The sequence below is a fragment of the Phocoena phocoena genome, chromosome 10 (genome assembly GCF_963924675.1).
Source record: "Phocoena phocoena chromosome 10, mPhoPho1.1, whole genome shotgun sequence".
NCBI lineage: Eukaryota > Metazoa > Chordata > Mammalia > Artiodactyla > Phocoenidae > Phocoena > Phocoena phocoena.
This window is the reverse complement of record NC_089228.1, coordinates 30,139,647-30,166,203: the sequence shown is the minus strand read 5'-3', so window position 1 is coordinate 30,166,203 and position 26,557 is coordinate 30,139,647. Positions and strand designations below refer to the sequence as shown.

General features: G+C 41.8%; 1 pseudogene; it reads right to left on the bottom strand.

The window, feature by feature from the left end:
- Window positions 1-5,233: 5,233 nt before the first annotated feature.
- LOC136130112 (small nucleolar RNA U3) lies at window positions 5,234-5,411 on the bottom strand (annotated as a pseudogene).
- Window positions 5,412-26,557: the final 21,146 nt, after the last annotated feature.

The window sequence follows — 26,557 nt, the reverse complement described above, 5'->3', positions numbered from 1 at the left end:
ATTTTGGGGGAGGGTTAGTGTTGCATTATTTTAAATTTTGCACATGCAGAGAATCTCAACGTATTTTATGTCACATTATACTGAATTCACATAATTCAAACCTGCGCTCAATGTGGTGGCTCTATAATTTGGTACAGTACTCTAATGACCACACCTTCTATAACGCTCCAAATTTCGGGAGCACATTTGGCTTAAATCAGTAACACAGCCACTGTCAAATATATCCTACTTTGCGAATGCATAAGGAGGAGCCAGGTAAAACTAGAATACTGTAGTGTACATTTCTTCTCGACCCATCTATGGAAAATTCTGATTTTAAGAAACCTAGGCACTTGTGTCTGATGACTATGTCTTGCTTTCCCATGAGCCAGCTTCAGGGAATTGCATTAAGAGTTTTATTTTCATGCTAGGCCAGTTTCTCAGTTGTGAAATGAGGCTCTCTGGTTTTGGTGAGGGGTGGGTGACCCAAGTCAAGGGAGTAAACCTCACCCCATCAAGAGATTGGTTTGCTTGTTAATTTCATGGAAGGCTTTGTATTGAGGTAAGCAAAAGGCCGATGGGGAAACCTTGCAACCACCGTAAGAATTTGGGCCACTCACAGCAAACCTCTGAATTCCTCATACTCACATTTGCCATTTAACAGATGCACCAACTGAGGCCTCAGAAAGTCCACTCACCTTCCCAAAGTCACGTAGTGGTGAAGGGGTGAGGCCTGGCCAACTGTAGAGTTGAGTTCTCATCCACAAACAACCCACTTCTCCCTTCAAAGAGAACCCTTCAAACTATTTTGTAAAGGAGTCCCTGAGACCTCGCCTCTTGTTTCCTCTGGTTTACGTTCCCTACCCATATCTTCTTTTTTTAAAGTTGTTTATTTTTTTTATTTTTGGCCGCACTGTGTGACTTACAGGATCTTAGCTCCCCAACCAGGGACTGAACCCACGTCTTCGGCAGTGAAAGCACGGAGTCCTAACCACTGGACCATCACGGAATTTCCTCCTACCCATATCTTTTCTTCTTCTTTTTTTTTTTTTTTTGGTACGCGAGCCTCTCACTGTTGTGGCCTCTCCTGCTGCAGAGCACAGGCTCCGGACGCACAGGCTCAGCGGCCATGGCTCACGGGCCCAGCCGCTCCGCGGCATGTGGGATCCTCCCAGACCGGGGCACGAACCCGTGTCCCCTGCATCGGCAGGCAGACTCTCAACCACTGCGCCACCAGGGAAGCCCCCTACCCATATCTTTTAATGTTGCATCAACAAACAGTTTTCGGGGCTATACCTACGAAATTCATTTTTTTTTAAATTATTGATTAGGTATTTTGTCAAACACACCCATAAGCCTTTGAATGAGGTATAGGAAAGTGATACATTTCAAAAAGGTGGCTAAGCACAATAAACTAAAATTTTTAAAAAAGAACAAGAGGAAAATTCTTGGATGAACATACAGCTTTCAAGTGGAACGCTTTCTAGTATGGAATTACGTGAGCGTGGCATAGATGAATCATGTAGTCATTTTCTAATTTCCCTGCCTGTATCTTTTGTTCTACTTGGAATGTCTCCTCCAAGTTTGTTCACCCCAATCTTTTTTTGTGTGTGTATAGGTTTCAGTGTGACTTTGCCTAACATGGCACTGGGGAGACTTAATAAATGAAGCTACTGCTTCTTATTCTTGATTATTCATGATATTGCAGGTCTGGGTCTTATCAATTCTTAAAATAAACATCATCTCTTGCAACGGTCTGGAGCCTCACGGACTGCAAAGTACATTCTGCCTATCTGATTCCACTCAACCCTCACAGTTGTCTTCTGGCTTAGACAGAATGGATAAGTAGCTTGAACTGCAAGCTGCTTTGCAGCTTGCCAGGGCAGGAGAGCTGGAATCCATCCCATGTCACTTGATTCTCTGCTCTTTGTTCTTTCCCTTTGGCCGCACAGCTTCTCCCTAGGGTCACTCATCAGGCACCATCCACTTCTCCCTGCTTGGGGTCTGTACTGAGGGCCTTGCACATCCACATAAGGATGTGATCTGTAGTAGCATTTCAGCAACTACCATCACGGGCAACGCCTGCTCTTCCCCTGACAGTGTAATTATTCGTGCCTCAGTTATCTTCTCCAACCAAGCCTAGTGTCCAAATGGTGACTCATTTAAATCTAGGCCTCAGGCACAGTCAGTAGGATGGGCACTATCTTTCCATAGCGCCTCCACCTCTTTCAACTTGTTAACTCACTGCTCTAGCAGAGCGACCTCGTACCACCTCCTTCCCAGAACTAGCTGCCAGCAGCGCACGCAGGCTCTGCCGTAATTAAGTATTGATTTCACGTAATGTGTTTGTATGGAGGAAGCTCATCTCATTTGAGGGCTGCAGTTATCTGTCAGTAGAGCAAAATGTGTGATTATCAGTGGGTATCCTATGGCTATCTATGACGAACTGTAACCTCTAATCCATCTAGCTGCAGTGACATTATGGTACGCCATGCAAGAGTGGGTTGTTTTTCTTAACATGACGTCTGCTGCTGTTGGCCTGCTTTTGTGCCCAGAAATAGCTGCACAGATTCTTCATTGCAACTCCTTTTTAGTTCCAATTTGGTCCTGCTGGAAAGGAGACCAGCAAAGTCCATTTACTATAATGTAACGTAGCTGTGACTTCAAAGAAATGGAGCACCATGTATTATTTGTTTTCTGCTTTCTCTGTAGCAGTCATACCTCCTGGCATTTTTTTGGCAACCTTGCTATTCTCTGGAGAACAAGACAAGAAATTTTGGTTGGAAACAAACTTCACATCATTAACATCTTCAGGAGATGCTGTTGGGTTCTTGAGTCCCCCATCACCTTTACGTGGCATTCACGGACCCCGGGCTGAGTTGAGATTGCTCTGTTTTATAAATTCGATGAGGCAGGTATATTGCAGGGAGCACCCCTTATGCTCACTGCAGGAATGAGAGCCTGAAGAGCTAGGATCTAAGTCTCTCTTCATTGTGTGATGTCTCTTTCCATTTGACAGCTTCATCTCCACAGAGCCACTGGCTGTCTTGATTGGGAGCTTTTTCCCAACAGTGGAACGGAAGTTTCTAAATAAAGATGTGAGCTGTTTGTGTAGGTGTCTTTGCCTGTTCGGAGTTTTCCGTCATGAGGTGGGAGATTGGATGGAATAGCCTACGTAGGTAGTGAGTTTGTTTTCCATCCTTGCTCAAAATATCGGCCTGGAGTATCAGGAGATGAGCCAATTAAAAACTGTTGTTTCTAGTGCTAGTCTTCTCTCCCTGAGCAGCGGTTTTATCTCCTGCCCTCTGCTACCTAAAGTTACTTCCATTAGGTGTTTCTTTCTTGCTGCCATATGAAGTGATTATAAATAACACCGTAGACAGACTGGTGTTAGAGGGAAGCGTTTCCAGTCGTGTGCACCGTTGTGGGTTATGCCTTTGAAGCTCACACTGAGCTCCTCCAGCTCCATTTTAAGTGTCACATTATCACAGCCCAGTCGCCTGGTCAAGTTAAGAGTACTGAGCTAGGGAATGCCCATAAATGCCCATCACACTGTAGAGGTGTCAACTGCATCTTAACTATGTCACTCAGAAATCTGGTGAATGAGCCAGAAACAAAAGTATAAAATATGATAACTTGCTTTGAATGTCCTCCTCTCATATATTTCAGCATTTAGGGATCATATTGACAATAATATTGCACAGATCATGAATGCTACTTTTGGTAGTTTTCGGTAGGTAATGGAGGAGAAGATTTGGGCTTTGGGGTCAGAGGGATCTGGGTTCTGATTTCACAGCTTTTTGATACAGGACAGATATGCCCTCGGAGCTTCCATCTTTTCGTCTAAATAATGTGAACATAACAAGGATCTTGCAGGTCATGGAGACTGAGTAGGCAGTACCACAAAATCAGCTAGCTCAGTGCCTGACCCATAGTAGCCTGAGGCATCCTGCCATCCATCACACCACCTAGTCCACTGGGCACATGTCATTCTGAGTTAATTATAGATCTGACTATACAGACCTTTTCCCAAAGTTCAGTTGTGTTTCTTTCATACAACCATTTGAACTGTCTACAGAGTATTTCTGAGACAATACTAGACCATACCTGGAGTATTAGAAAATGTCCTGAGTGATAGTTCGAAAGGGCCCATCCAGAGGTGAGTGATGAGGTTGGTGAGAATGCTTCAGAACCATCTGGGCACATGCTAAATGTGGGCAGATTCTAGGGCCCCACTCCTCAGAATCTGATTCGGTCGGTTTGAATGAGGGGTCCCTGCAATTTGCTTGACTAATGTGCTCCTCAGATGCTGATAATGTTTGGGCCACACCTAAAGGAAACTTCTGCAAACATGTCAACAGAAGAACCAGTGGACATCTGAGATTATCACCTGGGAAAGGACCACTCAAGGGGGATGAGACAGAAGCCTTCCAAATGTGTTATGGACATGTAGCCTTGCTAAATATGTGTTATGGACATGATGTGATTTGTTCTGGAGCCCTAAGGGTCACAACAGAACCTCATGGGTAGAAATTCAAGGGAAGAAAATTTCAGCTTAATATAGCTATTTTCTAAAGATTAAAGCTATCTAAGGGTGGAATATATAGCCTCCAGGAGTAATGAGCCCTCTAGCTCTGGAGGAATTCAAGTTTGTCTATCTGCATGGCCTCTGGGAATTTTCCATAGAAGAAATTAGCTCATGCTCTTATTCTCAATGGTACTTAATTACTTTTATTGTAATTGTTTACCTATGGGTCTAGTGCACTGAACTCTCACAAGTGTTTGTTAACCATCTACCTGGTGCCTGATTCTGTGAAGATGAAGCACAAAAGTGCTGCATGAATCCAAGTGAAGGCGTGATCTTAGCAGATGCTCTTGTCAGGCAAAGAGAAGGAGCTGGGCTTCCGTTTCTGTATGGGAGAAGGTAATACTCATACTGGCAATGAGAAGGCAGTGGTGAGGGTGAGATTACCCATTGGGAAAAGTGGGGAGGGGCAGTTTTGCTTTGAGAAGAAAAGTTCTTTCACACCAGCATTTAACACATTAATTAAGTAAAGCTTTCATTTTCTTCCAAATGGGTATCCATTTTTCTACCTTTCTCTTCAGAACTATGAAGTTCCAGTTGTCTCCTGGAAATAAACAGTCATTAAACACTTATTTTTCTTGGCTCCACATGTGTCTTTCCTTCTCCCTTTAAATTTGTGCTCACCATTAATGTATATAAGATGTGCTCTCCCTTTTTTTCAGAAACTGTTCAGACAATGTCCTCTTCCTCATACTCTCCCAAGAGGAGAAAAGAACGATCCTTAATGGCAAATGGCCGGTGCAGTGAAGTAACACCAAGAGCTGGCTTCACACTCGGGAGAGAACCCTGCTCCTCCTTCTTGTGGAATATGTTCCCCTTTTGATTTTCTACAAACTTGTATGAGGAACTGTTGGTTTTTTAAAAATATATTTATTTATTTTCCTTATTTTATTTGGCTGCATCGGGTCTTAGTTGCGGCACACACGATCTTTGTTAAGGCATGCGGGATCTTTTCGTTATGGCGCGCGGTCTGCTCGGGTTTCTCTCTAGTTGTGGCGCGCAGGCTCCAGGGCGCGTGGGCTCTGTAGTTTGCAGCACGCGGGCTCTCTTGTGGAGGCACGTGAGCTCAGTAGTTGTGGCGCGTGGGCTTAGTTGCTCTGCGGCATGTGGGATCTTAGTTCCCCGACCAGGGATCGCACCCATGTCCCCTGAATTGGAAGGCGGATTCTTTACCACTGGACCACCAGGGAAGTCCCAGGAATTGTTTGAATCAAGCAGGAGACACTGAATAGTTTCTCTCTTTCCAGGATTTCAAAATAATAGCACCATATTCTAGAGTCTAGACTCCTTTTCTGTTTTTAAGCTAGGAGCCAATTACTGACACCAAGATGGCATTAGATGTTTTTAGAGTTGGGTCATCTAGGTGACATTTTGTTAAAAGTGTATGTACATGGGCCAATTATTAGACCTACCAAGTTTTATGATTAGCTGCCCTTAGAAACCTTGGTAAACCACATGTGCAGGTTCATGTGAAGTGGTTACTGAATTTGATTGTTCTTTGTTGTACCTCCTCTCCCTCCTTCCTTGATAGCTGCTATTTATTTGGTATTTTAAAATATTTCCTCTTGTTGACTTATAGATCCATCTACCAAAAAGTCATAAGGATACCTTGATCTATAAATGTTCAGAGTTTCTTAAAATCCTAATACAGAGTGAGACTGTCTAAAAGTTCTAGTTTGGGAAGTTGCCATCAGCAGCAGATTTTGCTGAATAGTACTCTATGTGTTTAATAATAAGGTTTTCTTTTTCTATAAACTATTTCTTGTGGAACTGTTCTCTCCGGTGCTGAGGTTACAGAAAAATATCATTTTTCTGTCACTGTTGGTGTTCTTCAGGCCCTCAATTTAAAATGGATGTGCTTTTAGAAACCTAGGTGGTTATCTACATCAGAAAAATACCTTATCCTGGGCCCCATCGGGTGATTTGGACAAAGCAATGCAATTTAGATGGGGGAAATGGTATGTATTACATTTTATAAGAGCCAGCTTCCAGTAATAACCATCTGACCCTTGTGATCCTATGTTTTCAATTTTCCTGTTAAAGAATGCAACAAGCAAAGTTGCCAAAGCATATTTTTCTGTCAACTGTTCACTGATTTGTGAGATGCTGGGCCGATTTTCCATTTTCAGTGTTAGAAGACAGGAACATCAAACACTTACTTTTCTCTTAAAGTAACTTCTCATGCAACTGTCTCAGGGCATACGCTAAACTCTGGGTTTGTATTTGAAAAGAAAGCCCCTATGTATGAGTGCAGAGAAATAGTGGCATGCTTTTAACCTTGATTCTAGGCTTTTGTTTTGCTTTGGACTTTTTGATTCGGATATGAGCTCAGTATCTGCTAATTAAAAGAATAAAAATAGCAGCCTATTGCTAATACCAAAATACATTTACTGAGTGCCTACCTTGTAGATATTCCTTTGCTAGGCTTTATTCTGGGACATCTTATACAACATATCTTATTTAAAAGACTGATTAATGAAGTAGCAGTTTGGAAATCCCTGGTGGGAAGTAGCTGTGGTATTCAGTATAGCTTCCCCAACTGCCATGCATGGCATCAACCTGAGGATGTCTGTGTATTAAGATGACCAATAAAAAAATCATTTCTAGGAAGTGCCCTGTGTCTTTGTACAATTTCCTGGCCTCTAGGGAAGGAAGTCCAGATAACTTGAATGTTACTTGGCTTGGTAAAGTTGTTGAAGTGGGGCTTCCCTAGTGGTGCAGTGGTTGAGAGTCCCCCTCTCAACCGTGCAGGGGACACGGGTTCGTGCCCCGGTCCGGGAAGATCCCACATGCCGCAGAGCGGCTGGGCCCGTGAGCCATGGCCGCTGAGCCTGCGCGTCCGGAGCCTGTGCTGTGCAGCGGGAGAGGCCACAACAGTGAGAGGCCCGCGTACCGCAAAAAAATGTTGAAGTGAATCATGATCACTATTGCTGCCTTCTCTTCCTTTCCTTTTCTCTAAATCAAAAAGCAGTTTAACATTAGCATAGTTGTATTAGTTCTCTGTTGTTGCATAACAAGTTACCCCCAAACTTAGCAGCTTAAAACAACCAACATTTATTATCTCCTAGTTTCTGAGGGCCAGGGATTCAGAAGTGGCATGGCTTGGTAGTTCTGGCTCAGGGTCTCTCATGAGGTTATGGTTAGGAGGGCAGTAGGGCTGCAGTGATCTGAAGGCCAACAACTGGAAAGACTGAAAGACTTTGAAAGATCTAAAAGACTAGGACTAGAAGATGCACTTCCAAGAAGGGTCACTTACTTGGCTCTTGGCAGGAGACCTCACTTCCTTTCTATGTGAGCCTTTCTACAATGTCCTTGGGATGAGGTAGCTGGCTCTCCCCAGAGTGAGTGATCTGAGAGTGAGAGTGAGAGCGAGAGTGAGAGAGAGAGAGAGAGAAAGAGAGAACAAACAGGAAACCACAGTGGTGTGTTTTTTTTTTAACATTTTATTTTATATTGGAGTATTGGAATATAGTTGATTAACAATGTTGTGTTAGTTTCAGGTGTACAGCAAAGTGATTCAGTTATACATATACATGTATCTATTCTTTTTCAAATTCTTTTCCCATTTAGGTTGTTACATAATATTGAGCAGAGTTCCCTGTGCTATACAGTAGGTCCCTGTTGGATATGTCATTGTAGTTTGGATTTGCATTTCTCTAATAATCAGTGATGTTGAACATCTTTTCATGTGCCTCTTGGCCATCTTTATGTCTTCTTTGGAAAAATGTGTATTTAGGTCTTCTGCCCATTTTTGGATTGGGTTGTTTGTTTTTATGATATTAAGGCACATGAGCTGTTTGTAAATTTTGGAGACTAATCCCTTGTTGGTTGCACTGTTTGCAGATATTTTCTCCCATTCTGTGGGTTGTCTTTTCATTCTGTTTATGGTTTCCTTTGCTGTGCAAAAGCTTTTGAGTTTAATTGGGTCTCATTTGCTTATTTTTGTTTTTGTTTCCATTATTCTGGGAGACAGATTGAAAAAGATATTGCTACGATTTATGTCACAGTGTTCTGCCTATGTTTTCCTCTAAGAGTTTTATAGTGTCCAGTCTTACATTTAGGTCTTTAATCAATTTTGAGTTTATTTTTGAGTATGGTGTTAAAGAGCGTTCTAATTTCATTTTTTTTACATGTAGCTGTCCAGTTTTCCCAGCACCATTTATTGAAGAGACTGTCTTTCCCCCATTGTATAGTTTTGCCTCCTTTGTCATGGATTAATTGACCATAGGTGCATGGGTTTATTTCTGAGCTTTCTATCCTGTTCCACTGATCTATAGTTCTGTTTTTGTGCCAGTACCATACTGTTTTGATGACTATACCTTTGTAGTATAGTCTGAAGTCAGGGAGCCTCATTCCTCCAGCTCCATTTTTCTTTCTCAGGATTGCTTTGGCTATTCAGGATCTTTTGTGTCTCCATACAAATTTTAAGATTTTTTGTTCTAGTTCTGTGAAAAATGCCATTGGTAATTCGATAAGGATTGCATTGAATCTGTAGGTTGCCTTGGGTAGTATAGTCATTTTGACAATATTGATTCTTCAAATTTAAGAACATGATACATCTTTCCATCTGTTTGTGTCCTCTTTGATTTCTTTCATCAGCATCCTATAGTTTTTGAAGTACAGTTGCATTTCTATACACTAACAACAAAAGATCAGAAAGAAAAATTAAAGAAACAGTCCCATTTTCCATTGCATCAAAAAGAATAAAATACCTAGGAATAAACCCACAGTGACTTTTATGAATTAGTCTCCAAAGTCACTCAAATGTCACTTTCCCTTTATTCTATCTGTTAGAAGTGAGTCACTAATTCCATCGCACATTCAAGGGGAGGAGAATTAGACTCCAACTCTTAAAGGGAAGAGTATCAAAACTTTGGGAAAATGCATTCAAACTACCACAGTTGTACTTGTCATTTAAAGTTTACAAAGAGTTTCCAAACATTGTTCCTTCAGAAGAGTTCACAATGGCAGTAGTGCCTTTCTCTCCTATCACTAAGGTGCAGGGCCTCTTGCTGTAGAAGAGCTGTAATATCAGCCTTTTGCATAACTCTCTGCTTCTAACTCCTATCCTATGGCATTCTGGCCAGAGTTTGTATTACCCAGTGGAGAAATCATAATGTGCTGAGACATTTTGCTGTGCTCAAACAGAGTACTTCCCTGTGGTTTTAAGATTTTCCATCATCCTGTTTTCCTTATCATGAGGATGGTATCACTGAAGAGCCAGTATGAGTGGACTGACTGATTCATTTCATGAGCACTGAAGAGAGAGAGGAGCATCTCTCTAAATTTGTGGTTCTCCTTGGTAAGACAAATTTAAATAAATCACATGTTCATAAAGAAAGCTTAGAAAAGACCATCACAGTATACTGGAGTAGATTTTATATTTATTAATAGTAATAAAGCCATTTTTATATTCACCTCTTGAGAAACATTAAGTGTTCTAAGATACTAACTTAGGGACCTGTTAATGAGAAAGATGCTGGTTTGGAATGGGTTTTTTGTGTTTTTTTTTTGGTGCTGTTGTTCTGTTTAATCTTTTATATTAACATAAAGTAAAATAACCAGTTTTGGTATGCATATCTATGAATTATAACACATGTATAAATTCTTATAACCACTACCACAATCAAAATGCCATACAATTCCATCACCCCCCAAAATCTCCCTCTTGTTATCCCTTCATAGTCACATCTAACTCCACCCATAAATTATTTCAATCTCTGACCTTTTCTCCATCACCATAGTTTTGTCTGAAAGTGCCGTGTAAATGGATTCATATATAGCATCTGATCTTTGAGACTAAGTTCTTTCATTCAACACAGTGCTTTTGCAGTTCATCCAAGGTGCTGTCTCAGTAGTTTATTCCTTCTATTGTTAAGTGGTATTCCATTGTATGGATGTACCAGTTCGTTTATACATTCATCTGCTGAAGGACATTTGAGTTTTTTCTGGCTTTTGGCAATTATGAGTATGCATTTATGTACAAGTGTTTTAGTGGACATAAATTTTCATTTCCCTAGGGTAAATACGTAGGAGTGGGATTAGTACATGACGTGATAATTGAATATGTAATTTTATAAAAACTGTCAAACTGTTTTCAGTAGTAGTTGTACCATTTTGCACTCCCACCAGCAATGTATGAGAATTCCAGCTGCTTCACATGATCACCATCACTTGGAATTATCTGAATTTTTATTTAGTCATTCTGTTAAGTGTATAGTGGTATCTCACTAAGTTTTTTTAAATTTGCATTTCCCTAATGTCTAATGAGAGTGAACATCTTTTCCATAAAAGATGTTTGTCCTCTGTATATCCTCTTGATGAAGTGTCTGTTCAAGTCTCGTTTATTTTTAAATGAGTTATTTTCTTACTGTTGTGTTTTGTGAGTTCTTTTTATATTGTGTTCTTGTTATATCTAATAATCCTTCACCTAAATCCAGGTCAAGAATATTTTTCCTATGCTTTCTTTTAAAAGTTGTATGTTTTACATTTAGAACTATGATACATTTTAGTTAAATTTTGCATAATATATGAGGTTTAGATTGGAGATTATCCTTATCTATCTATCTATCTTATGTCCCAACACCATTTGTTGAAAAGACTATACTTTCTCCATTGAACTGCCTGTGCACCTTTGCCAAAAATCAACTGGCCATATTTATGTTGGTCTATTTTTGGACTCTCAATTCTGTTGAGATTTTTTTTTCTGGTTCTTCATATACTGAGTAATATTGTATCACATCCTGGGCATTTTGAATCTAATGTTATGAGACCATGGGTCTCGTTTAAACCCTATAAAGAATACTGATAGGTTTTATTCTAGCAGGCTTCGAACTGGTTAGGTTCAGGTCACTCATTTCAACCAGCCTTCTAGAGATTGTGGTTTCAATGCTGAGTCCATTTTTGAAGACTTTGTAATGATCTGGATGGCACCACCCAGCAGACCATTCGATACCTGGGTGGTTGACTGTGATATATTGTCTAGGGTCAGATCTGTGCATGAGCTGCTTGGGTAAGTCCGAAATTCAAAAACAGCTGGATTTATTCTCCCAAGCTCCTTATCCATACATGTTCTCCCAGTATTTTATTGTTCCATAAAACTTCCTTTCAGCTGTGGTCAATCAGTGGTACAGATCATATAGGAAAGGCAAGATAAACGTCTGAATCTTTACCTTTATTTGCTAGTTTTCAAAATAATGGATTAGTCTACCAGTATCCTCCAATGATGACCTATTAGAGTTTTTCTTTCTTTTTAAAGAATCATTTTGATCTCATGGATTTAAACATATTTGATCTGTTCAGATCCATTGCAATTATTAACCTTATTGATGAGTACAAATTTAGTAGAGAACTCTTTCTGACCATTTGACTGCCTTGATAAACCATGCATTTGGCCAAGTCACTTGTCTGAATTATAGTGGGAACAGATGATGATAAATCAGTAAGACTCCCGGAAGACTGATCTTTTCCTTAAGGACCCATTACCATTACTGGCCAGCAAGTATTCAGGAATGAAGTACAATGTCATCCATCCATTCATTTTTAATTATTTGCTCACTCATTGAACCAACAAACATTTATTGAATGCATACCATGTGCCAGCCTCTGTGTTAGGCACAGGGATCTCAATAGCAAGTAGAAATAGGCATGTTCCCTGCCCTCAGGGAGATTACATTCTAGTCAGGGAAATAGAGACATTGGTGAGATAATTGCACAAACACACGTTAAATTGTGATGTGTCAGGAACTAAAAAAGATAACTTTTTTTTTTTTTTTTGCGGTACGCGGGCCTCTCACTGTTGTGGCCTCTCCCGTTGCAGAGCACAGGCTCCGGACGCGCAGGCTCAACGGCCATGGCTCACGGGCCTAGCCGCTCCGAGGCATGTGGGATCTTCCCGGACCGGGGCACGAACCCGTGTCCCCTGCATCGGCAGGCGGACTCTCAACCACTGCACCACCAGGAAAGCCCTAAAAAGGATAACTTTGAGGAGGAGGTATGAAAGTGAGCAGTAGAGTCGGTCTCTTCTGGAAGGTCAGGGAAGGCCTCCCTTAGAGAAGATAACTTGTCTGACATCTGAGGGAGGGGAAGAGGCTGACCAAGCAAAAGGAGGAGGGCATGACAGTAAATGTAATCTTGAATACTTATATATTATAATCTCTCCCTGTTGATCCTGGTTATATGTTATAATCCGGCCCCATGCAGACTGTAATCCTCCTAAGCCTAGATTGAAAAAAACATATATTTTGAAGGCTTCCATTGCTGTTTAAACAAATTTTTGTCCCTCACTTACATTTCCCTTCTCCAACAAATCCCACTAACCTCTTCTGGCCATCAAGTTGAGCATACACAATAGGCTATTTGGACAAATAAACAAACATAGATTTTCTATTCACTCCCTATGAAAGAAAACTCCATCTAGAGGATCTTATAAAGATTCCTTGTCCTTTCCCTGATTTTTCTTTGGAAGACTGTTGATTTCCTTCAAGAAGAGTTCAGGAGCACTTAATTATCTGCAGGACAAGTTGAATCCCATCTCCAAACTCAGTTTTGATTCTAGCTGAGCCCACTAGGCAGTGGGCCCCCATGGGGCTTGCTTCAGCTGCTTGCATCTGCATTGGTTACTCCTGGTAGCCAGGCCTTGACATAAAGAAAGAGAAAGCGTGGATGGTAGCTAAAGAAATTGCCACATACCTGCCTGTTTACCCTGGGAATCATCCCCTTAGAGGTAGGCCTGGCCTTTACAGTGAGTGGAGAGGCTTGACACAGACAGAGGGCAAGGGAGAGCAAAAGAGTGGATGAGTGGAGTGGCCTTCTACCTTAAATTAGGAGGTTTGATCCTGACAAGTGCTCTTGGCACCCCTCTGTTGCTCATAACAATAAGGTGTACTCTGAGAGTGCTGTGAACCCAGCACTGCAATCTTTTCATTTTATTCCTTGTTTCCCAGGTTCGTCTTTTGCCAGCTGCATGCAGGTGAAGGGGGGTCCTGCCCCTGGGCCTGACACAAATGTACTCTTAGCCAGAGTGGCAAGTTGCCACTCTATGGATGCTCATGGTTTACTGCAGGGGAAGAGCCTTATTAGGAGCAGAGCCCTCCCTCTGGTTCAAGGACTCTCCTCCGCAGGTCAGGCACTGTTGACCCCACAGCAACCACCCAAAATCCTTGGTTTGCTGCCCGAGGCTCTCATGTTACAGTTAAAGACCTGCAAATGTCCGTAGAGTCTTGGCCAGAAAGATCTGGCTAGCATTACAATTTCAAGGAGGAAATATTTCATTGTTGACTCTTTTTCCAAACTCAAGTGAGCTAAAGCCAAAGAGGATTTTATTGCTCTTACAGCAAAATATTCCCTGGGAAGATATGGCTTTAGGCCTAAGATGTTTCAAACGATGTCAGGAGCCCTTGATGTCTTTCCTAAGCTATAAAAAAATTGGTGTACTGTTACCAAAAGAAGAAAACATGTTGTTGGATTGCCACAAAATAACAAATATCCATTTTAGTTATTTTAACATACATAGTATGCTTGGATAGGATTATATTTTCTTCTCTCTCCTCCCTTTTTCTGGAGCCTGGCACTTGTCATGGATAAAGAAATGGAGGGGGATGTTTGTAATGCAACTCCAAGAAAAGATGGAGATAAAAAGGTATACAAGATAGCCTGTCCGGAAGTTCACATTTACAGAGCAAGATGGCAAATTATTTCTTTAAAATAATCCACCCAGAGCTTAGCCACTACAGAGGTGTCTTCTCCACCCACTATGCCTACTTTCATCCTCATGATTTGAAACTCCCCTCTTCTTAGGAGTAGAACTGGGTAGAAAATGGAATGACTGCCAACACACAAAGAGGAGGTGGTATCTGGGTGGAGGAAAGAAAGAGATGAAAGAGGGAGGGAGGTTGTGAGATGGGCAGGGAATGTGAAGGAGAAGGTCTGTAGCTAAAGTGCTGGCCCTGGGGATGCTCTAAAATCTCTAGAGAGGCTAAGAGCCATCTACAAAATTCATGGAGACAAGTTACAGAGCCTGGACATTACTGCCAAAGCCTGACCATCCTTTGAACTCAGTAGAGGTAGAAGCAAAGAATTTATGAAACACTCTTTGGGGTTCTGGTGTGCACGCACGCACGTGTGTGTGTGTGTGTGTGTGTGTGTGTGTGTGTGTGTGTGTGTATTAGCCTGGTTGAAGGAGGGAAGTACCAACAGGTGCTTGGATCTCCCCTCCCAGAAGTTGGGAAATGAGCAGAGCCCACAGGAAGGACCAACCAGCTGATGAGTTTCTTTTTTCTTTGTAAATGATTGTCCTACTCACTCTCCTCCAAGATCAGCGTTACATATACCACTCAGTGGCTATCTTGTGAAGGGTTAATGTCTCTGTAGAAAGGCAATGTACCTGAGGAGTTACACTCATAGCTTTGGGGTCAGACAATCCTGGGCTGAGTCCCTTCTCCACCATGTGCTACCCATGCGACTTTGTACTACCTGTGTGACCTTGAGCATGTTATTTCTTCTCACATTTAGTAAGCTCTCAAGAATTGGGAGAGACAATGGTGATACAGATCCCTATTATCTTTACTGAGTTTGCCTGTGTGGGATTTTCAAACTTGAGCCTGAGGGTCAGATTGGGAAGAAAAAAAAAAAAAAAAAAAAACCTTACTGAAATAGCGGTTTAAATGTTTGGGATGAGAGCCTCAGCTTTGCTATTGCCTGAGTATGAGGCCACAGGAGCCACTTCACTGCGCTGGGCTTTGCTTTCTATATCTACACAGTGTGTTTGTATGTGGAGGGGAGGAGTGATGAAAACAAGTGACGCTCCCCATCTCACGGGATCGTGTTGGAACCTGGGTTGGATCTTGCTTTATAAATTTTTGCTGGGAAAAATGGAAGAGTTGGAGAGCCAGAGGACAGGGTGTGGCAGGGGGAAAGAGGGGGGAAAGGAGGAGGGCTGGCTCCACCTTCTAGGTGTTAAGAGTAATATTGCCTGTCCCTTTCCTGGGGCTGTTCAGGACAAGAGCCGAGGGACAGCTCAGCCTCCCTGTGTGGGACATCTATCCCGACCTCCGTGTTTTCCCTTGGGAGCTGAGACCTGCCAGCACAGCCAGCTTCTCTCCTCAGCCCAGCTCAGAACTTTATGCATGCCAATGTATTTATATTCATCTGTTCCGATTCTGAGTAGTGAAAAATCATTTTATGTGCTCCAAGCTGAGAGGGAAGAAAAAGTTCGTACATTGATTCCTTGCGGTCTAGGGAGTCATGGGATGGCTTCTATAATTCTAGAAATTATGACAAGGCATCCATAAAGATGAGGCAGAATCCCCATGCAGCAGTTCCGGTAGCTCAATGGAACATTATTTAATACCCATTCGTGGCAGTGTGGCAGCACTGAAAGACTTCATTTAATTCCTTCATCACAGTTAGAGAATGAGCAGACAGCAGGCTGGGCATGTGGAGCCCCAGGAGCTCCTCTGCCCCCCCCAGACTGGGGCCCAGGGATTTGTGGCTGTTTGGGCTTTGTCCATTGTTATCTTGTGCACTTCTAAAAAGTGATTGTCTGTTTAATTTACATTTAGAGCTCTCTCAACCTAAAACCAGGTTCTACCGAAAACGTTCTGAGTTGATTCAGTTCCATTCCATTCAAATTAATTCAATCAAAGGAACATTTGTGGAGCAACTAGTTGCTGCTATGCTAGATCTGTGGGGGGCATAAAAATGAACCAGGCCAGGCCCCTGCTTCCCCAAAGCTAGGTGGATGTTCAGCAGTTGCTCCTTAAAGCTCCGTAAATTGTAGGATAAAGGCAGTATTGGAAATTGAACACAGTTCAAGCCTCTCACTGACCAGATTGGCCAGTTCTCTTCCATTTTCCATTGTTTTCACCCTGATCTGCTTCCTTTACCTAATAAAGAACACAGCAATTAGTTCAGCAAATATTAAAGACCTAAGTGTATGCCCAGCATAGAGGCAGTGTGGGAGGAAAACTAATTGTTCTCATTCATTTACCAGCTTATTGGATAGTATCAGGAGCCCACATTAGAGAGCCAGTTGGTCGGGTCGTGAAAAAGGGCAAGTTGACGACTTCTCTAAGCTCCATTTCCTCATCTGCACGTGGAAATGATAATAACATGCACCCTCATGGCTGTGAGAACTAAAGGAGCTAATGTGTGTACAAAATTCAGCGTATTTCCTAGCACATGGTAGGTGCTCAAGAGCTGCTTTCTATCATCATCATCATTGCCTATTTTAGAACAGAAATTCCTAAAGGTCAGTGATAGTTGCATTTTGTGGATGACAAACAGCCTCCAGCACCTGTTAACAAGTGATCAGGAATTCATAAATACTAATAAAATACTAAACGTTAAGTGTTTTAAATCTCTCCCCCATGCCTCTGTCAGTCAGGAAGACTGTATTGAGTTACCTCCAATTGTATCATCCTTCGCAGCGCTGAATCTGGGCCTGGTAAACGGGAAAATGAAGGAAGTGAGAGGCTAAGTGGGGTTACATGATAGGGAGCGGAGACAGAGCCATCATGGAGAGAGACCAGGGAGGGTTCTGCAGACCTGGTTTGGGATAGAGCATGGGGGAAACCTTGAGAGGGAGAGGCCAAAGACTTGGGGATAGGTCCCTTTTGTTTGAGAGAGAGAAAGAAAAAGAGAGAGAAAGAGAGAGAGAGAATAAACGAATGGATGGATGAATGAATGAATGAAAGAAAGAAAAGCCCTTAAGGCAGCACAGGCCTCCACAGGTCTCAGAAGGGCTCTGCTGTTACCCTCTGGAAATTTTTAATAACTTGTCAACAAGGGGCCCAGATTTTCATTGTGCACTGGGCCCTGCAAATTGTGTACCTGGTCCTACCTTAGGGAGAGATTTGTTACAGTTTCACTGTGTGAAATGAATGGAATCCCTTTTTAGCGTTTTCTTGAGATTTAAACAGTTTTCGATTCTTGGGGGTGGGGTGGGTCAATTGTGGATCCTTTGACTAAAACTCTGGACGAGGCTGGGCCTCAAGCTGGTTCCGCTTTACCCAGATTCCATAGCAGAAGAGCACTCTTCCCTCTATTCTGCTGTAGGCATCCTCCTGCACCCGTCCCAGCCCAAATTCATTTGCAAGATCCTTGGGAAGTCTGCGGGCAGCCTCCGATGTGTGCTCACTCCATCAGCCCCTGGGGAAACCCAGTACAACACTCTACACTCCATTCCATTATCCTGGCAAAGTGCTGAAAGAAAAGGCTGCAGAGGGCTTCCCTGGTGACGCAGTGGTTGAGAGTCCGCCTGCCGATGCAGGGGACACGGGTTCGTGCCCCGGTCCGGGAAGATCCCACATGCCGCGGAGCGGCTGGGCCCGTGAGCCATGGCCGCTGGGCCTGCGCGTCCGGAGCCTGTGCTCCACAACGGGAGAGGCCACAACAGTGAGAGGCCCAAGTACCGCAAAAAAAAAAAAAAGAAAAAGAAAAGGCTGCAGGTGTTCCTTGGGGGGTTCAGATAAAGGAAGCAGTGTCCCTAGCCGTGCTGTGTAGGACACGGGGAAGTTCTCACTCCTGGAGTTCACCCTGGGAAGGTGCGCACTTCTGCTTCTGTGTGGATGTTGCGCAGAGCCGCTTTCTTGTCCTGCCTTACATTCTGACAGAAGGGCACCGTGTAGAGAGGATAAGGTACTGTGAGTTCAGCCCATTATCTAATGGTTTCAAGGGTCATTTTGATCTTGTCAGGATCAGCAGGCCTCCTTTCAGCTGACCTAGAAAGGCTGACAGAAACAATAAATGAACAATTTTGAAACTCTTTTTCTGAGTTATACTCTGGAGACAAATTCTGCTGTAAAGACTGATCTCTAGCCCCCTCTCCACTTGCCAGCCCACCATTTTCAGAGGTGATCACCCCCGTCTCTGACCACCATGTGGTCATCAGCTTATCTTGCCAACATTGTGTCAGCAAGCGATTTGCTGTCGCTTCTCTGTCTGCCCTGTAGCGCCTACACCACAAAGAGCCCGACGTGATGTATACCTCACAGCACACTTTCGTCTCTAATTTAGTGCCTACATCGCTGTAATAGCTGTATTGAACTGAAGCTGAGAAAAATCAGCCTTGCCACCCTCCATTTTTAGGGAGTCTGTGATAGGTTGGAGGATTAACCTGTTGATCACTAGTCAGAAATCATTACCTCTCACCCCCTTCTGCCTCGTCAATAAATGGCACCGAATTTCAATTCCAGGAGACACATTCAAAACAGGGGTGTCTAGAGCTGTGCATAGGACTATAAATAGGGTGGAATCTAAAGGAAAGCATTTAAACCCAAGAGACAGATTACAGGTTACACCACACCCTATAAAGGATTTAGACTTCTAAAAATATTAACATTTCTTCTGTAACAGATTGTTCCGCTCATGGAAATTACAATTAATGTCATTTTTTGATACTGACCATGAAAACTACATATATTTTCTTCAGACATGGTATTTTAACTAAGTAGTGAAATAAAGCAGTAAGTAACTGTAAATGGATTTCAAAGACTGTATTGCCTGAACTGTCTAGATCTGTATGTTTTTATGAAAAGTTTCTCATGCCTTGTTTAAGTGCCCCCAACTCTAGAGCTGAGCGAGATCTAGTTGGCCTGAAATACCATCAGACTCCTAATAATGAGGTCAGTTTGGCATGAAAAACTGGCTGTAAAGAGCACTTTATAAAACAGTAAAAATCTATACTACAAATGTTATAGTGGGACCAACAAATGTCAAATTAAAGTTGGGGGAGTGGACACAAAAATCCACGAAAAGTGGATGCTTCTCGTTTGAACTAAAGACATTAGTGTGAGCCAGGGTTTCTATGTTCGGTAGAATGTTTGCTTCACAGAATCTTAATCGAAATTACGTTAAAAAGCAAAAAAAGAGCTCTGTGGTAAGGTAGACTTAAGATTCTCTGAGCTAAACAAAGCCCAGAGGGTTTTCTTATTGTAAGAATTCTCACTGCTTTTAATTTGCTTAACTGCCGTGTGAATGAGCAAGGGCAGAGGGAGAACCTGGGACAGAACACTCACCAAACTTGCTGGAAATTAGAAAGTTTTTCTGAGAAATATTTCAAGGGATTAGAGTTCTGGGACCCCCCTTGGGAAAACGTGTCTCGGTCCTGGGGGCACGTTTGGAGGGGAAGGTGTCGAGTGGGCCTGTGTGTAGGCCACAGTGCTGGAGTGCTCAGTGACCTAGGGTCCTGTGGCCACCTGGGCTGGCACCTGAGGGAGCCATTACGTTCCCCTCTCCTCATAGGGCTCCTTTATGAAATTCAGATAACCATCCGGAGCGATTTGACAGGAGGACACATAGGCTACAGCTCCAAAGTATCAGGTTAATTTGCTTGTGTTCTTTGAAGTTTGAAATCTTTGAAGTTTTGGTTTCCCTTGAGAGGTGAAGATCAGAAAACAAACGCCAAAGGTCTTTATACACTGTGGAAAGAAAGTACAATTAACAACCGTGGAGTGCTCCCCAAATGCCTTGGCCAGAGTGCTGGAGTTCTAGTGTTCACAAACTTTGACTCTACTGGAGTTTTAATGGGGTGATAGTCCCCGGGAATCCAGGAATGCTGGAATCATGCCTTGCCAATCACTTTCCCACTGCCCTCCCCTGTGAGGTTCTGAAGAGTGTTATATACCTAAGGATCAAGAATATGCTTGAAGCTATCTCTTTATTTACAGCTACTTGCTTTTGAGCTCTGGTAAAGGCATCTAAGTGGGGTCCTCCGGTTCTGTTCTTTTTCACAGATCTGAATTTCAGTATCTACCACTGTCCACCCACCAGAAGAAGTTGAGGAGGGAGGGGCTGCAAGGCGGCTGGAGAATAAGCCTGGCACAATGCTCTTACCAGCTGCCAGCCTGGAGAAGCTGAGAGAGCAGGAGGGGAGGTTGACAGTTCAGCATCAATCCTGTAAGGAATAGGCGCTGACAATAAGCCCCATCCCATCAGATGTACTAAGAAGAGGACTGTCTTACTCCAGTCTGGCGGCTGTAACACAATACCACACCCTGTGTAGCTTTAAACAACAAAAATGTATTTCTCACAGTTCTGGGTGCTGGAAGTCCAAGATCAGTGTGCCAGTATGGTCGGGCTCCGGTGAGAACCCTCTTCCAGTCACAGACTGCTGACTTCTGGTTGTGTCTTCACTTGCTGGAAGGAGCCAAGGGAGCTCTCTTGGGCCTCTTTTATTTAATTTATATACATATGTATATTTTTTAATTTTTTGAATTTTATTTTATTTTTTTATATAGCAGGTTCTTATTAGTTATCCATTTTATAGATATTAGTGTATACATGTCAATCTCAATCTCCCAGTTGATTCCACCACCACCACCACCACCACCCCCACCACTTTCCCCCTTGGTGTCCATACCTTTGTGCTCTACATCTGTGTCTCAACTTCTGCCCTGCAAACCGGTTCGTCTGTACCATTTTTCTAGGTTCCACATATATGCATCAATATATGATATTTGTTTTTCTCTTTCTGATTTACTTCACTCTGTATGACAGACACTGGTCCATCCACATCTCTACAAATGACCCAGTTTTGTTCCTTTTTATGGCTGAGTAATATTCCATAGTATATATGTACCACATCTTCTTTATCCATTCGTCTGTCGATGGGCATTTAGGTTGCTTCCATGACCTGGCTATTGTAAATAGTGCTGCAATGAACATTAGGGTGCATGTGTCTTTTTGAATTATAGTTTTCTCTGGGTATATGCCCAGTAGTGGGATTGCTGGGTCATATGGTAATTCTATTTCTAGTTTTTTAAGGAACCTCCATACTGTTCTCCATAAGGCTGTATCACTTTACATTCCCACCAACAGTGCAAGAGGGTTCCCTTTTCTCCACACCCTCTCCAGCATTGGTTGTTTGTAGATTTTCTGATGATGCCCATTCTAACTGGTGTGAGGTGATACCTCATTGTAGTTGTGATTTGCATTTCTCTAATAGTTAGTGATGTTGAGCAGCTTTTCATGTGCTTCTTGGCCATCTGTATGTCTTCTTGGAGAAATGTCTATTTACATCTTCTGCCCATATTTGGGTTGGGTTTTTTTTTTTTAATATTGAGCTGCATGAACTGTTTATATATTTTGGAGATTAATCCTTTGTCCATTGATTCGTGTGCAAAAATTTTCTCCCATTCTGAGGCTTGTCTTTTCGTCTTGTTTATGGTTTCCTTTGCTGTGCAAAAGCTTTTAAGTTTCATTAGGTCCCATTTGTTTATTTTTGTGTTTTTGTTTTTACTTCCATTACTCTAGGAGGTGGATCATAAAAGATCTTGTTGTGATTTATGTCAAAGAGTGTTCTTCCTATGTTTTCCTCTAAGAGTTTTATAGTGTCTGGTCTTACATTTAGGTCTCTAATCCATTTTGAGTTTATTTTTGTGTATGGTGTTAGGGAGTGTTCTAATTTCATTCTTTTACATGTAGCTGTCCAGTTTTCCCAGCACCACTTATTGAAGAGACTGTCTTTTCTCCATTGTATACCCTTGCCTCCTTTGTCATAGATTAGTTGACCATAGGTGCGTGGGTTTATCTCTGGGCTTTCTATCCTGTTCCATTGATCTATATTTCTGTTTTTGTGCCAGTACCATACTGTCTGGATTACTGTAGCTTTGTAGTATAGTCTGAAGTCAGGGAGTCTGATTCCTCCAGCTCCGTTTTTTTCCCCCAAGACTGCTTTGGCTCTTCGGGGTCTTTTGTGTTTCCATACAAATTTTAAGATTTTTTGTTCTAGTTCTGTAAATAATGCCATTGGTAATTTGATAGGGATTGCATTGAATCTGTAGATTGCTTTAGGTTCCAGTCATTTTCACAAAGTTGATTCTTCCAATCCAAGAACATGATGTATCTCTCCATCTGTTGATATAATCTTTAATTTCTTTCATCAGTGTCTTATAGTTTTCTGCATACAGGTCTTTTGTCTCTCTAGATAGGTTTATTCTTAGGTATTTTATTCTTTTGTTGCAGTGGTAAAGGGGAGTGTTTCCTTAATTTCACTTTCAGATTTTTCATCATTAGTATATAGGAATGCAAGAGATTTCTGTGCATTAATTTTGTATCCTGCAACTTTACCACATTCATTGATTAGCTCTAGCAGTTTTCTGGTGGCATCCTTCAGATTCTCTATGTACAGTGTCATGTCATCTGCAGACAGTGACAATTTTACTTCTTCTTTTCCAATTTGAATTCCTTTTATTTTTTTTCTTCTCTGTTTGACATGCTAGGACTTCCAAAACTATGTTGAATAATAGTGGACATCCTTATCTTTTTACTGATCTTAGAGGAAATGCTTTCAGTTTTTCACCGTTGAGATGATGTTTGCTGTGGGTTTGTCGTATATGGCTTTTATTATGTTGAGGTAGGTTCCCTCTGTGCCCACTTTCTCGAGAGTTTTTATCATAAATGGGTGCTGAATTTTGTCAAAAGCTTTCTCTGCATCTACTGAGATGATCATATGGTTTTTCTCCTTCAATTTGTTAATATGGTGTATCACATTGATTGATTCATATATATTGAAGAATCCTTGAATCCCTGGGATAAATCCCACTTCATCATGGTGTATGATCCTTTTAATGTGTTGTTGGATTCTGTTTGCTAGTATTTTGTTGAGGATTTTTGCATCTATATTCATCAGTGTTATTGGTCTGTAACTTTCTTTTTTTGTAGTATCTTTGTCTGGTTTTGGTATCAGGGTGATGGTGGCCTCGTAGAATGAGTTTGGGAGTTTTCCTTCCTCTGCAATTTTTTGGAAGAGTTTGAGATGGATGGGTGTTAGCTCTTCTCTAAATGTTTGATAGAATTCACCTATTAAGCCATCTAGTCCTGGACTATTGTTTGTTGCAAGATTTTTAATTCCAGTTTCAATTTCATTACTTGTGATTGGTCTGTTCATATATTCTGTTTCTTCCTGGTTCAGTCTTGGAAGGTTATACGTTTCTAAGGATTTCTTCCAGGTTGTCCATTTTATTGGCATAGAGTTGCTTGCAGTAGTCTCTTATGATGCTTTGTATTTCTGCGGGGTCCATTGTAACTTCTCCTTTTTCCTTTCTAATTTTATTGATTTGAGTCCTTGCCATTTTTTTCGTGATGAGTCTGGCTAAAGGTTTATCAATTTTGTTTATCTTCTCAAAGAAACAGCTTTTAGTTTTATTGATCTTTGCTATTGTTTTCTTTCTTTCTATTTCATTTATTTGTGCTCTGATCTTTATGATTTCTTTCCTTTTACTAACTTTGGATTTTGTTTGTTCTTCTTTCTCTAGTTCCTTTAGGTGTAAGGTTAGGTATATTTGAGATTTTTCTTCTTTCTTGAGGTAGGCTTGTATTGCTCTAAACTTCCCTCTTAGAACTGCTTTTGCTGCATCCCATAGGTTTTGGATCATCGTGTTTTCATTGTCATTTGTCTCTAGGTAATCTTTGATTTCTTCAGTGATCTCTTGGTTATTTAGTAGCGTATTGTTTAGCTTCCATTTGTTTGTGTTTTTTAGATTTTTTTCCCCTGTAATTGATTTCTAATCTCATATATTTTGGTCAGAAAAGATGCTTGATATGATTTCAATTTTCTTAAATATACTGAGGCTTGATTTGTGACCAAAGATGTGATCTATCCTGGAGAATGTTCCATTGCACTTGAGAAGAAAGTGTAATCTGCTGCTTTTGGATGGAATGTCCTATAAATATCAATTCATTCTATCTGGTCTCTTGTGTCATTTAAAGCTTGTGTTTCCTTATTAATTTTCTTTCTGGATCATCTGTCCATTGGTGTAAGTGAGGTGTTAAAGTTCCCCACTATTATCATGTTAATGTGGATTTCCTCTTTTATAGCTGTTAGTAGTTGCCTTATGTATTGAGGTGCTCCTATGTTGGGTGCATATATATTTATAATTGTTATATCTGCTTCTTGGATTGCTCCCTTGATCATTATGTAGTGTCCCTCCTCGTCTCTTGTAACATTCTTTATTTTAAAGTCTATTTTATCTGATATGAGTATTGCTACTCCAGCTTTCTTTTGATTTCCATTTGCATGGAATATGTTTTTCCATCCCCTCACTTTCAGTCTGTATGTGTCCCTAGGTCTGAATTGGGTCTCTTTTAGACAACATGTATATGGGTCTTGTTTTTGTATCCATTCAGTGAGCCTGTGTCTTTTGGTTGGAACATTTAATCCATTCATGTTTAAGGTAATTATTGATATGTATGTTCCTATTACCATTTCATTAATTGTTTTGGGTTTGTTTTTGTAGGTCCTTTTCTTCTCTTGTGTTTCCCACTTAGAGAAGTTCCTTTAGCATTTGTTGTAAAGCTGGTTTGGTGGTGCTGAATTCTCTTAGCTTTTGCTTGTCTGTAAAGCTTTTGATTTCTCCATCGGATCTGAATTAGATCGTTGCTGGCTAGAGTAATCTTGGTTAGCTAGAGTAATCTTGGTTGTAGGTTCTTCCCTTTCATCACTTTAAGTATATTATGCCACTCCCTTCTGGCTTGTAGAGTTTCTGCTGAGAAATCAGCTGTTAACCTTATGGGAGTTCCCTTGTATGTTATTTGTCATTTTTCCCTTGCTGCTTTCAATAATTTTTCTTTGTCTTTAACTTTTGCCAGTTTGATTATTATGTGTCTCAGCGTGTTTCTCCTTGGGTTTATCCTGTATGGGACTCTCTGTGCTTCCTGGACTTGGGTGGCTATTTCCTTTCCCATGTTAGGGAAGTTTTCTACTATAATCTCTTCAAATATTTTCTCAGGTCCTTGCTCTCTCTCTTCTCCTTCTGGAACCCCTATAATGCAAATGTTGGTGCGTTTAATGTTGTCCCGGAGGTATGTTAGGCTGTCTTCATTTCTTTTCATTCTTTTTCCTTTATTCTGTTCTGCAACAGTGAATTCCACCATTCTGTCTTCCAGGTCACTCATCCGTTCTTCTGCCTCAGTTATTCTGCTATTGATTCCTTCTAGTGTAGTTTTCATTTCAGTTATTGTATTGTTCATCTCTGTTTGTTTGTTCCTTAATTCTTCTAGGTCTTAAACATTTCTTGCATCTTCTCGATCTTTGCCTCCATTCTTTTTCCGAGGTCCTGGATCATCTTCACTATTATTATTCTGAATTCTTTTTCTGGAAGGTTGCCTATCTCCACTTCATTTAGTTGTTTTTCTGGGGTGTTATCTTGTTCCTTCATCTGGTACCTAGCCCTCTGCCTTTCCATCTTGTCTATCTTTCTGTGAATGTGGTTTCTGTTCCACAGGCTGCAGGATTGTAGTTCTTCTTGCTTCTGCTGACTGCCCTCTGTTGGATGAGGCTGTCTAAGAGGCTTGTGCAAGTTTCCTGTTGGGAGGGATTGGTGGTGGGTAGAGCTGGCTGTTGCACTTGTGGGTAGAGCTCAGTAAAACTTTAATCTGCTTGTCTGCTGATGGGTGGGGCTGGGTTCCCTCCCTCTTGGTTGTTTGGCCTGAGGCGACCCAATACTGGAGCCTACCTGGGCTCTTTGGTGGGGCTAGTGGCAGACTCTGGGAAGGCTCATGGCAAGAAGTACTTTCCAGAACCTCTGCTGCCAGTGTCCTTGTCCCCCTGTTGAGAGAGATCCACCCCCCACCTCTGCAGGAGACCCTCCAACACTAGCAGGTAGGTCTGGTCCAGTCTCCTATGGGGTCACTTCTCCTTCCCCTGGGTCCCCATGTGCACACTACTTTGTGTGTGCACACCAAGTGTGGAGTCACTGACTCCCCCAGTCCTGTTGATGTCCTGCAATCAAATCCCTCTGGTGTTCAAAATCTGATTCTCTAGAATTCCTTCTCCCATTGCCGGACCCCCAGGTTCGGAAGCCTGACATGCGGCTCAAAACCTTCACTCCAGTGGGTGGACTTCTATGGTATAAGGGTTCTCCAGTTTGTGAGTCACCCACCCAGCAGTTATGGGATTTGATTTTATTGTGATTGCACCCCTCCTACCGTCTCATTGTGACCTCTCCTCTGTCTTTGGATGTGGGGTATCTTTTTTGGTGAGTTGTTCAGCAG